Genomic DNA, 12,430 nt, shown 5'->3' with positions numbered 1-12,430 from the left:
GAAATCACATATTTCCACGGATAAGAAATGAAATAAGACAGAGGGAGAGGTGGGGTGGGATGGGTAGCGACGGAGAGCCGTGGATGTCTGACTGAATTAATAGACATGATAATTTCACACTATTTCATAGTGAGCTATCTGTTCCATCACAGCAAAATAAAAGGGTCACTGCGCAGCTGTGGCAAACCCCAAGCGTTATTATGAAGTTTGATGATAGACCCCCCCCCCCTCCCCTCTTTTTTCTTTTTTTCGCTTTCTCTCTTTTTTCCTTCTCCCTGGTACTTCGCTTCAGGCCAGCAATAGCTCGAGGCCACGCCGGTGCCTCCCCATGATAAAGGACTTATACTGTGTCTGTGCGCAAAGAAAGCTGCAGCAGCTTCTCTCTCTCCCGAACCTAATCAACTCACTGGCTTGGCCCTTTAACGATTGGTATACCCCCCGCCCCCGCCCCCACACACCCTCAATCTCTCTTTTTCCCATTTTCTCTCTGTTTCCTTCTGTGTGTTCTGCACGTATTCATGAACATATATTAACTGCATTTAGATAATAATAATAATAATAATAATAATAATAATAATAATAATAATAATACAGACAGTTATATGCTCTATAAGATAAAGCCAAAGTATATTTCTTTTATAGTTTTTATATAATTTGTTTACACCTGTTCAACAACCACACAGTTTGCTTCTGAAATTTGCCTGAACCCATTACATGAATGAGGCACAATATAGTTTCCTTTCTTTGAATGGTACTGACTTAAAAGTAGGTGATGCTAGGTAAATGGGTCTATTTTCCTCAAATGGGGTTGCAAACAAACAAATAAATTCTGATGCACTGACTACAGTGTTTCTTGATATGAGAAAGCGTGGGAGAAACTCAAATAATGCTACTATTATTATTTTGTATTTTTTGGTGTTGTTTCGTTACCTCAACCACCAACATCATCATTGTTTTAATTTTTTTTTGTGTGTGTTTTAATCACTGATACATTAACAAAAAGTATCAAGGGGAAGGAATAAAGAGATGGAGAAAAAAAATGTCTGTGACACGTGACAAAGGTCATGAGCCAGTTCCAAGCCAAGACTCCTTCCAGCAGTGAGATGTGGGAGTTTGAATGTCTCACGAGAGTCTTGTGGGTGTTTTCTATAGCGTTATTTATTTTTATGACAAGAAGTAGCAAATATTTTTGAACCAGGCTTAAATATGCTTAAATTATTACTCTTGCCCTAACAGAATAGCCACTATCTGTAAAAAGCAGTATAAAGGAGAATAAGAAGAAAAAAAGCCACTTTGAGGTAGCCATTTTTTTCATTTTGACAATTTTTCTGCTCATTGCCCTTATTAAACATGACTTAGGTGTTTTTAATACTGCAAAGTTTCACTGTTTAGTTCAGAATACCGCACATAGCTGAGAACGACCGGGCATAATAGAACATGTTAGAGTAAAAGTGTGAAACTACTGCCTTGACAGCACCTTAAGGCATGCTGGTCCTTGTGGGTATACAGTATTTAGTCTCAGAGGACACCATTTAAATTATTTACAACAAATTAGGATTTAAAGAAAATCAAATGAATTCACACAGACGTGACGAGGGTATGCTCTATAGAGTTCTGTTACAGTGTATTCTTTGTTTGAGTATTTGCTAAAATCACAGTTGTTTTGTAGGGGAAAAGATTTTTGATGTAGCATCTAACAAAATATAATTCCTTACTAAAACACTACACTTCAAGTCATCTCAGGGAATTTGTGATCATTTATCATCACTGTGTGAGTAGCTTTTCATGCAGTTACAGTTTCATTTTGTTTTGATTTTCCTAGACGACACCGGGAAGTGAACATTAAATACTCTGAAATTTAGATGCGACTGTATTTTTAACAATCTTTAAAAACTTGTGTGCAAAAAATTGGTTTGCTGACTTACTTTACGATCTCCTCCTTTCTAATGGTTTTGAAGGACAAATGCTTTTTATTTCTCGCACTGAGTTCATCTTCGCTGATTGTCTCAATGTTAGTGATCTCATGGACACAAAAATAGATTTACATAAAAATAGCACGTGGCACGTCAGAAGCGCAATTACATTTCTCTGTCATTTTCAGTAGAGCAGCTGATAGTAATGTAATAACTTAGAGATAAACAGCCACGTTATTAGCTTAAAGGTGAGCCTTGTGTGGCTGTGAGAGTAAGAGAGCTTGGTCTGGCCTCTCAGAGCCTGTGAAGAAATGGTTTTGATCTCACCACAGGCTAAACACTGCCAACAGGACTTGACATTGCAGAACAATTTCCCAATTACCTTTTGACATGCATATTGACACAAACGCACAAAACTGTAATTTTCTCTCTGAATTTGTTAGCTTGAGGGGCTCACTTTCATGCCAGTGGATTGTCAGATGTGCTGCTCTCTCTCCCTTTCTCCCACTAAGTATCTCTCTCTCTCGCTCTCTCTCCCCTACTCTCCTCCATTATGCTTATATGTCAGTGTCCAGAAAAAGGATTTCCCCCCTGACAGCTGTTAAATGTACGAACCAAATGGAAGAAGCATATAAAGAAAATATGGTTGAAAAAATGTTTTTTTTAAAGTTATTTTTCAAGTTTTTTTTTATCTTCACAGATTTACAGATTTAAATGTGAACTGATAGTTTGCTTTCACAAACAAGTTTTATGTAATACTGTTGAACACTTGTGTGCCAAAAACCTCAACCTTTCCCAATAAACTTTGCAAAGCTCACAAACATGTTGTCTCCACACTGTCAATCTCAAGGTTCTGGCCAAACTCAACATGCCAGTTGACACTGAAATGCCATAATCACTGGGATGTTTTCGTGCTTTTGAGATGTCCAGGCACCAAAGGAGAGGAGAGTGGACGATGGCCGTGTCATCATGAGCTTGTCATCGTGGTCGGCTTGATTGGCACATGCTAGGCCAGATTACAGGAGCTGGTGCTGATGGAGGGTTACCCTGAGACTCCCGGTCGCCTGCTATCAGGAACCCCTGAAAACTGGGTCATTCTTGGGCTTGGCTCTGCCTCGAGCCCCTTTGCCCCAACGCCGGTCCCAATGAAAGAGTGGAAGAGAAGGATCAAGCCCCAGGCCTCGGATGAAGGCCAAAGCTCAAGCCCTCTCCCAACATAGATTTAAAATCAGAACCATTCTTTCTTCTTATTTGTAACTAAAAATACATTTATATATTTATGCTTAAATGATCACTAAAAACACTTTGTTTTTGTCATGTCCAGCACGGACCGACTTCACATCTTTCCTCGGCCTTTTCAAAGATATATATTTTTAAGTGTTTATCCTTTTTTTTCTAACAAGCAGACTAAGAAGCCTTTATGTTTATTGGTTTGGCAGCCATGGCTCCAATCTGGTGACAGAACACAAATTAAATTGATTGCAAATGGTAAATATAAAAGGAAAAGAGACAGAAATATATATTTTTTTTAATTTAACCTTTATTTAACCAGGAATGTCCCGTTGAGATCAAAGACCTCTTTTTCAAGGGAGTCCTGGCCAAGAGGCAGCACATTTCAAGACAAATACATACGATAACAGATGTTCAACTGCTTTGAATCCAATATTCATACATAGTGCAACATATTAAGGCCTCATGGTAACTTGTTTTTGACCTGCCAGAGTATTATTAGACAGCACATGTAAAGCAGAAAGGACTAAAAACATATTTTAATGCTTTAGGATAAACAAATGCTTCAAATACAGAATACAGAGACCAGTTTGTTTGGTGAAGAAATCATATGACATGTATAAAGTTCACACTGGTCTTACTGGCAAACCACTTTAATGACTGTGGTGACAGCTGGTGGAGTTTGACATTAGAGTGACATTCAACCACAAGTCATTTAAAACACTGGGGCTCCACTGCGGTGGCTCAACAGATTAAAATGTGCATATAGTTAAAAGTCAATTCGGAGGTACTTTTACTTCCTTTGATAAAAAAAACAGTTTAGTTAAGTGTAGATTAGTCCTAACCTCTTAGATGCAACCTGAATGAATGAATCATTTCCTAAAGAAGTGGCAAATCGGATGCAAATGAGAAAATGTTAAAGCAGACTATGTGAACTCACTGTGGGCATCCCCCTTTATCTCCCCTCCATGGCTCTGCCGCACGCTTTCAGTGAGCGTGTAACCCAAATGAGCTCTGTCTTCTTTCACCTAAATTAAAGCAGCCACAACTAAGGGGGCTGGTGCTGAGCGCCAAAGCTTTGCAGTGGCAGCACCGTGTTTAACACAAGTTCCATTAAAAAGAGCCCATTACTACTACTGAAGGAAACGGTGCCCGGGGCCTCTCTAAAGTGTTGCGAAAACCTCATTGATAATTAAATGTTGGTTACCCCTGGTATGCATCGCTCCCGCACTTTGCTTACCAATCAAATCTCCGCCCACCACTGCTGCCATTTGCTCTCTCCCTCCTCTGTTTATCAAGAAATCATACAGCCCTCTAATAGGTGCCAATTAGAACCAATGGGGGCTCTGGGGTTAATTATTCCCAACACATTATTTGATTGAGCATATTTAGAGCACAACACAGTGGTGGGAAGAACGGGGACAGTGGTGGTGGTGGATAGCACCTTAGTCTTTATTGATGAGCACTCCACAGTCACAGGAAGAGAGTGACAGACACGTGCATGCCGATGTGCACACACATACACACAAAGAGATGCAGACACAGCACTGTTTTCATGCATTGGCTTTCCTAGAGACTTACCCTAACCCATTTAACCCTGATCTTCATCTAGACCTAGACGTAGCCTTAGCTAATGAAATTTATAAGACAGCATTCTTAATTTTAATCTGTCAAGGCTTCCTTGTTTCCTAACTTTTGGCCAGCTGATTTGATTGAGGTCCAAACATCATATAGTAAAAGTCCTTGCTTTGAATACTCACTCACAACTACATTTGTTGATCTCTCAAGGTAATGTGAGAATATTGAGAGTGCCTGATAAAAGAAGCGGCTTGTTAATAATTTCTATTGTTGAATAATCCTGCTCGCACAAAATCAGAAATGCCCCCAAAGTATTAGACGGAGCTCGGTGCCGAAGCAAACAAACAACAACAAAAAACAAAACAAGAGAAAGTGAAAAATCGTTATCTCTTTCGCAGGTTCTTTCAAGCGCAACGTGGAGCGTTTCGCCGTCAATAATACAATAATATAAGAAGAGGGAGAAACAAATGTGGATTCAAGCAGCTCTCCTTGAACAGCAAACACTGGCATGAGAAGAAAGTAAAGAAACAGAGAGACAAGGAGAAAAAAGAAAAACATATACACAATGAGCAGTAGGTATCTAATTTATGCCGGGCTGATAATAATCATCACGCCCAAATAGCGCCTCTCCTCAGTCACACAGCAAAAGAAGCAAAGACATAAAAGTAAGTTGAGAATGAAGCCTTTGACAGGTTGCTAATGGATCGCTTTAGGCCCATCTGTTTCACTCCAAATAGAGAAATGGTGGGGTTTTGATTTTGCTGTTGAAACTGTTACCACTGTCACTGTAAACAATAATTGTCAAACATATTTACCCCACAATCGCTTTAGCAGATGTTCCGCTTTTTGTTTCAAGCAGCTTTTCTGTGTGTTGTATCTCCCCTTTGCAGACACACCACATGCCCCACCACCACCGCCGCCGCCGCTGCACCCCCAACTAGAATATTGAGCAGGTATTTGCAAAAAGGTGCTCCAGGGCACAGAGTGCAAGGGATTGGGTGGGGTGGCTGGGAGAGGGGAGGTGAAGTGAGAGGGAAGGGTGGAGGGAAAGGGATAGAAGGAGGGAGGAGGAGATTATCTGGGCCCTTCATCAGTGGTTCAGCCTCCCTCCTCCTCCACCTCCCCCTCACGGTCCTGCCCATGGTGGAGCCCTGAGGGTCCGGGGAGGCGGCCCCCTTGCCTCACAGCCATGCAACCTCTTTATCACTCTAATCTGTTAATTGTAGGCGCTCAATTGGCACATGGTGGCTTTTTATTAGAGCCTCCCAACATTAACTAGACAGAGAATGTAGAAAAGCTGGTGTAACCGTTATCTTTTTTTTAACTCCTTCTATTTACAACAAGAGCACACAGGCTTCCATACTTAGAATTCCACATTTTGAAAGACTTATAGTGCACTTAAACTCTTTAAAATAACAATCTATAATCACTAAAATTAACATTTAAATTAAGTTGAAGCTGTTCATGGAAAACAGAAACTTCTGCAGTTTAGAACTGGCAACAATGTAGTAAAAAAAACAAAACAAAATTCATGTTTTAAATGAGTGAAACAGCGTATCCTTGTCTCATATCAGAGACTTGGCTCTTTAAAGGAGGAATGTTGAGATGACTCTTTAATGCAGTCAAGTGATCAGCAGATCTGATCTCAGGTGTTCAGCCCTCCTCCCTCTGCTCTTCCTGCTGTCTTTGTGCAGCTTGTTACAGTGAGCTGATCCCTTACTCTGAGGCGACTCTGAGGGACGGCTGGTAGAAGGCCAGAGGTCACCCTCCTGTCCCGCACAGACTTGTCTGCAGCAACTGCTCTTTTTTTTTTTTTGGTTCCCCTCCCCAAGAGCAATTTCTCTGCCTCCTTTTTTCTTTTTCTTTTCTTTCCTTTTTTTGTCTGGCAGCTCTATTTTAGAAAAGAGGGCTGTCCAGGTGACGTAAGCGCAGACATGAATGGAATTTTCATACAACTTCAATGTTTTCTGTGGTCCAAACAGCTTGTGTTTGTTGTCAAAAGACCGATTAGGAAAAGGACCCCTCTCAGCTGGCTCTCCCGAGCCCTCCTGAAAAGGTCAACAGCAGCTAAATTATGATAAATTAGTGTGTTTTTCTGCAAACATTAATCTTAATATCAGCATCCCACCAAAAAGCGTCTGCTAAAGGGCCGCGACTAATTTACAATGTAGTTAAATCATATGCCACAAAAGGAGACGTTCATTTTTTATTCAAATTTGTGAAATGTTTTTTACACAGATTATTAGAAGGGAGCCGAGTGACTTGGAGAGAAGTCGAAATTCAAAGGCCAGTTTGCGCCACGGTGCATGGTTACAGCTCAGAAGTTCATTTTCCAGTTTCACAGGTTCACAAGGAGTGCCTGGCGATTGATGCTTTAAATGTTTGATGCCATAGCAGAGGAGGTGGGCGGCGGCCGGTGTTGCGCTCTCAACAAAGTTTTACCTCATGAATCCCGCTGAGAAATCCAGGCCTGCGAGTTGGTGACAGAACAATGGAGTGAGCGATTTATGGCCAGCTATTAACAACTTCTGCTTTCAGGCCCCATACTGCAAACAGGTGTTTTACGAATCCGCCCCCCACGCTGACACCGCTGTTTATTTCGACCAACTTCCAGGGTTTCCATTTCTACCCTCGGCTAAGGGTTAAAAAAATGAAACCACGCAGTAGATGACAGCATCAAATCACATCGTTTATACTTTATTTTCCTGTTTGGTTTTATATTTGCCTGTGTTCCAGAAAAAGCAAGTCCTGAGGAGAAACACTGGGCCCTTGGCAGTTAATTGGTGAACATTTTCTGTATTATGACCGATCACCAGCTAAGCCTCTTTTTAGTGGTTTCTTTCCATGGTAAGGAGAGAACCTAAGAATTAGCCTGCAAGAGCAGCAGTGGAGGTTTAACACTGACTCACTTGTAACACTGCAAACTGATTTATGTGTAAACATGTCAGAGTAAGAATGATCAGTTCCCCAGTTTCACCAGCAACAAAGCCGCCCAATGTCCAAGAGGGCTTTTTCTGTTATCTTATCATTTGTGTTGGAGAAAGAAATAAATGCATCGCAATAACAAATTGAATCTGGACAAAATGAAATTCAATTTGTTTAACATGCTTCAATTTTTTATAGGCAGGAGAGACATGTTGCTGTTGGTTCATTGGAGTCTTTGTGCAGGGACAGCGGTCAAAGAAGAACTTTTGGGGTAATACACTTTTAGCTGAGCATGAGCAAGCATTTGAACTCCTATGTCTTTTTTTTTCCTGGCTTGCATTTGCTTTGAGTCTGTGTTCATAAATGCATTAATATAGCATTTAGCAGTTGCTTTATAGATATTTAAAGTATCTATACTGACACATCTGCCTTACAAAGTGCAAGCTTTTGTCTTTCAGTCATAAAGGTTGTTTTTTTTTTTTTTTAAATCTTGATTCTGTGGCTTGGTCACAAGGACTGCATGAGGCAGACAACACTGGGTGTGATACAGAACTAAATACGCCGTGAATCTGTCTATTTTGGGGCAATAGCTCCACAGAGTGCAGCTGCAGAAATGTTTTCAAGATTTATATCTTATCCAGTGACCGAATGAAGCAGAGGATGAGAAGAACAAATGTAAGTTTATAGAAAATACGCTAGAGAAATCCCAGCATCCTGAACCTTGTTATGTACTATTAGGTGTAGAAGCTTTGGTAAAGTATCTATTTTTTTAATTCTGTGGGAAAGAAGGAGGGAGGATGTGAAGCATTTCCTGAATGGATACATTTTAACATTATGGCGCAAGACAGAGAGCAACTCTGCCATCCTGCATGAAGTGAAACTAATCTAATTCACTTTGAGGAATGTACGTGGGCCAATGCATACAAGGTGTGAGGCAGCAGCCTGTAAACAAAACTCTTGAAGGCTTTAATTAGAAACTGACACGCAGACAATATAGCTTTTGAAGGCCTAAATATAACCTAAAATTGGTACTTCTGTGACTTTAGCAAATTGCTGAGGTTTTATTGTAATGTCTGTGTAGACAGGTTTTAAGAAAACAATATATCCCCAAATCCCAAACAAGTCCCCTTAAATGCACTGTGTTAAATTGCTTCAGAAATGTCTGTACTTGTATGTAGTCGTGAGGGTTTACAATGTGGAGAAGGACAAAAGCTGGCTTGAGAGTAGCACCCTGTGTTAGTAGGAAGGGAAAAATCCCCTTTGAAACTTTCAAAAGAAAAAAACTCAACCCTGATTGCAAACAGTTTAGGCATATGTGATTTTCTTTGGGGATTTCTTGTTTATCCGTGTTTGCAGCGGACAAACAGTGTTGTATGTAACGTTATGAAAGTGTAAAGTGGGACTTAACCAGTGTCTATGTGTGTGCGACTTGAGCTGTGGCTTAAACTAATTGTCTGTGTAGTGAAGCATTAGCTGTTTCCTGTTCTGCTGACAGCTTTGTCATTGGCGGTCAAACTTTGCAGTGGGCTAAACATGCCACGCTCCAGACCGCACTCCAGTTAAATAGCTTTTATTGGGTGACTTTTCGCCAGGCTAAATGGGGATACATTTTATTCGCGGTGTTTGGGGAGAGCCCGAGGTATGTACGGCCAACATAAGTGGAAAGGCTTTGCAACTTAAAGGAGCCCTTACCTTCCGGCACTTTTTTATTACAACTACTGTTTACATCTCCCAATACATCCTAAGTATTTCCATTATTAAGTTTGGACAAATCATTTGCCTGGGGTTCAAGGTAGTATGCCATTGAAACATGATCCTACTGTTGATCTTATTACTGCCAAACCAAACAAGCAGAAATCAATTTCAGCAGGAAAGGTAAAGGAAGAAGGAAAAAAAAAAGAAGAGGAAATTAGATCAAAACGATTGGGGCCGGTGGTTGCAGCTGTGGATTGTAGGAGAGAGGTGGGGCCAGGAGGTATATATGCCAAGAGTGTTTGCTCATTGCCCAAACAAGTCAACAAACAGCGAGCGGTAATTTTTTTTAAAGCATTAAAATATGAGGCCTTTTTTACAAAGCTGCCCCCCTCCCAACACACACACACACACACACACACACACACACACACACGCACACACACACACACGCACACACCTCTGCCCTGAAGGTGAAATCAGACACCTCGGATTACATTTTCTTTTCATACTTGTCACATACTGTGCATGGATTTACAGACTCACTTCGCGCAGTGAGAAAGTATGTTCCAGCTGCTTTGGCACTAATAAGGCTTCAAGTTTGATTGTTTGACAGTTCAAAGAATTTTGTACACCATGTTTAAAAAATCTCATAACGTGGATTAAGATTAATAGAGTGTTAGTGAAAATATAGATCCTGTTGATCATTGGACTGGGCATCCTGTATTCATTATTAACTGTTGGGAAGTTAATGAAAGCATAAATAATAATAACAATTAATAACAGACTCTAAATACATACTGCACACTGTTTTTTTTGTTGTTTGTCTTTTTGGAAATACGGTACAGAAGTGTCCCAACTAAAGCCAAAGACAATGTGCACATTTGAAGAAGAAAGAGTAAGAAATGGGTGTGACAAATTAGTAGTACAAGGAAACAAAACGCAGGGGTTCTGGCAGGAGGCCTCTTGGAGCTCCTATAAAATACTAACTCATAGTATATCTGATATCTCAAAGAGGAAAGGAAAGTGGGACAGTGGGAATACTATTAACAGCAGATGAGTGATGTCGTGGAAAAGGTACCACGTTTGGCAACTTTTATGTCTTCACATCCTACGCCTTCTTGAGACGGTGACAAATACACCTTTTAACTGTGTGTTTGTGCGCAGCTACAAGCATGCGTGTACATATGCAAATACACGCAAGGACCCATATACATGCTAACTGTTAGGTTTTTTCCCTTAAATTAAGTCTTCTAGTTTAACCAACCTCTCTTTCTGAAAGTACTCACATTGTTCATAAACTAAGGAATCTCATTGTGTGTGTTTGTGTGTGCGTGCGTGTGTGTTTGTGTGTGCGTGCGTGTGTGTGTGTGTGTTTGCACATGTGCATGCAGATTTTGGCAGGATGTTGTTCTGGATATAATTTGCCTACGGTGACAACAAAAAGATAGGTCGGGGTGAGAATTGCATTGCAAACTTATTTCTAAGGTCATTATGCCCCGTATTACAAAACAAACAGGGTCATTGTACTTTCCCATTGGTTAGACCCTCATTTGCATAGTCAGCTGAAATGAAAGATCACGCACGTTTCGAATGTGTTAATGTACCAACAGAATATATGTAGTGTTGTGTAACTGCAAAGTTGCTTAAATTATCATTTGTAAAACAGCTTGTTGCATTTAAAAAAAAAGTAAAGGAAGAAAAATGGTTCCTCTCCAGCTGCATTAGCATTGTGTTAGGCACCGCAGTGTTTCTGGTACCGGTTGCGCAGGCTGTGCAGAATTCTACAGACTTTCCCCTTTTACAGCTTGCAACAGTAACAGCAATCAGTCATCAGGTTGGCCTTTCTCTCTGTGTGTAAATCTTTGGGAATGTGCAGAGGCTCTTTGTTAACACACAGTTGATTTTCTGGCTTTGCTGCTTTATATAGCTTTGCAAGTTTGGCAAGGACCACTAGCAAGCTGCAGAACATGCACATACATTCGCAAGCCAGAGTGCATATGCACACAATAAGAGTTACGAGAGACCATGGAAACTGTGGTATTGGGTCGGAGTTACGTAAAGTTTTAGCAGAAGGTATTTGGACATTAGAAAACATAGATATATCAAGTAACACACTAATGACTTGAATGACATTTCAATAACTCCAGGCTGTTCTAGACTAACTTTGACTTTAATTGTGTCAATTAAAAAGATATACTGAGTCAAGCCAGTCTTAAATCCACCTTTGATTACATGTTATGTTGTGTTCTAGTCTAACTAATAGTACAAGGAATCACGTGCATATTTTTTTTCCATTTTTTTCCTTCTATACTTTAGCGCTTTGGCTAACATTTGCATGTAGACTTAAACACATCCAATCAGAGCAACTCAGTGTTCAGTGTCTTTCCCAATGATACTAGAGTAGCTGAGGAGTCAGTCCGCCAGTCTTCCAAATGGTACGCAGCCCTTTCTACCTTCTTAGCCACCGCCATAATGTGTGCTCTGCTAACAAGTTTTCAATCAAGCTGTCTGCTAGGATCCATTTTTCTTGTTTAGCATTAGAGATAAAGATACCTTCATATTTATGTATGCTAAAGAAGGGAAACAACAAGAAAGTTATCTCACATTCACCTTTCATTTCCGACAGCACACAACTTTCAGGCACAAAAACAGCTTATTACAGGAAAAGCTAAATAAAACATAGCAACAACTTGTCAAGCTAATCCATCTCTCTACACTCAAGTCAAAATATATTTATCTTAAAACTTTAAAGAACAGCTGCATTTCATCAAACAGGAGCTTGGCCTTAAAGCAGTGTTCTTACCACTCCTTTTACGACTCACAAATCTAAGAGAAGACAGCGTTTTCTTTTGATGCCAGACAACCCAAGCAGCAAACATAATACTGTCTGCAAAGTGTGAATATTGTATCGTTTTTTTTTCTTTCTCTACTCTTTTTTTCCCTGCCTGCCCTGCTGTCTGCCTGTGTTGTTTTGAAGCGGTGAATAGATTTAAAAGATGCAGGATGACAAGACAAAGAGCCGGGGAATAGCCCCCGGGCACTTGTGCTTTAAGTCATGCCATTTCCTTGCATGGCAGGCAGCCCTAAAT

Source organism: Aulonocara sp. 'chitande type north' Nkhata Bay, linkage group LG9 (assembly GCF_057382095.1).
Source record: "Aulonocara sp. 'chitande type north' Nkhata Bay isolate Kocher_YH1m ecotype deep benthic linkage group LG9, A_spYH_male_GT1.1, whole genome shotgun sequence".
NCBI lineage: Eukaryota > Metazoa > Chordata > Actinopteri > Cichliformes > Cichlidae > Aulonocara > Aulonocara sp. 'chitande type north' Nkhata Bay.
Note: the sequence above shows the minus strand (reverse complement) of the source record.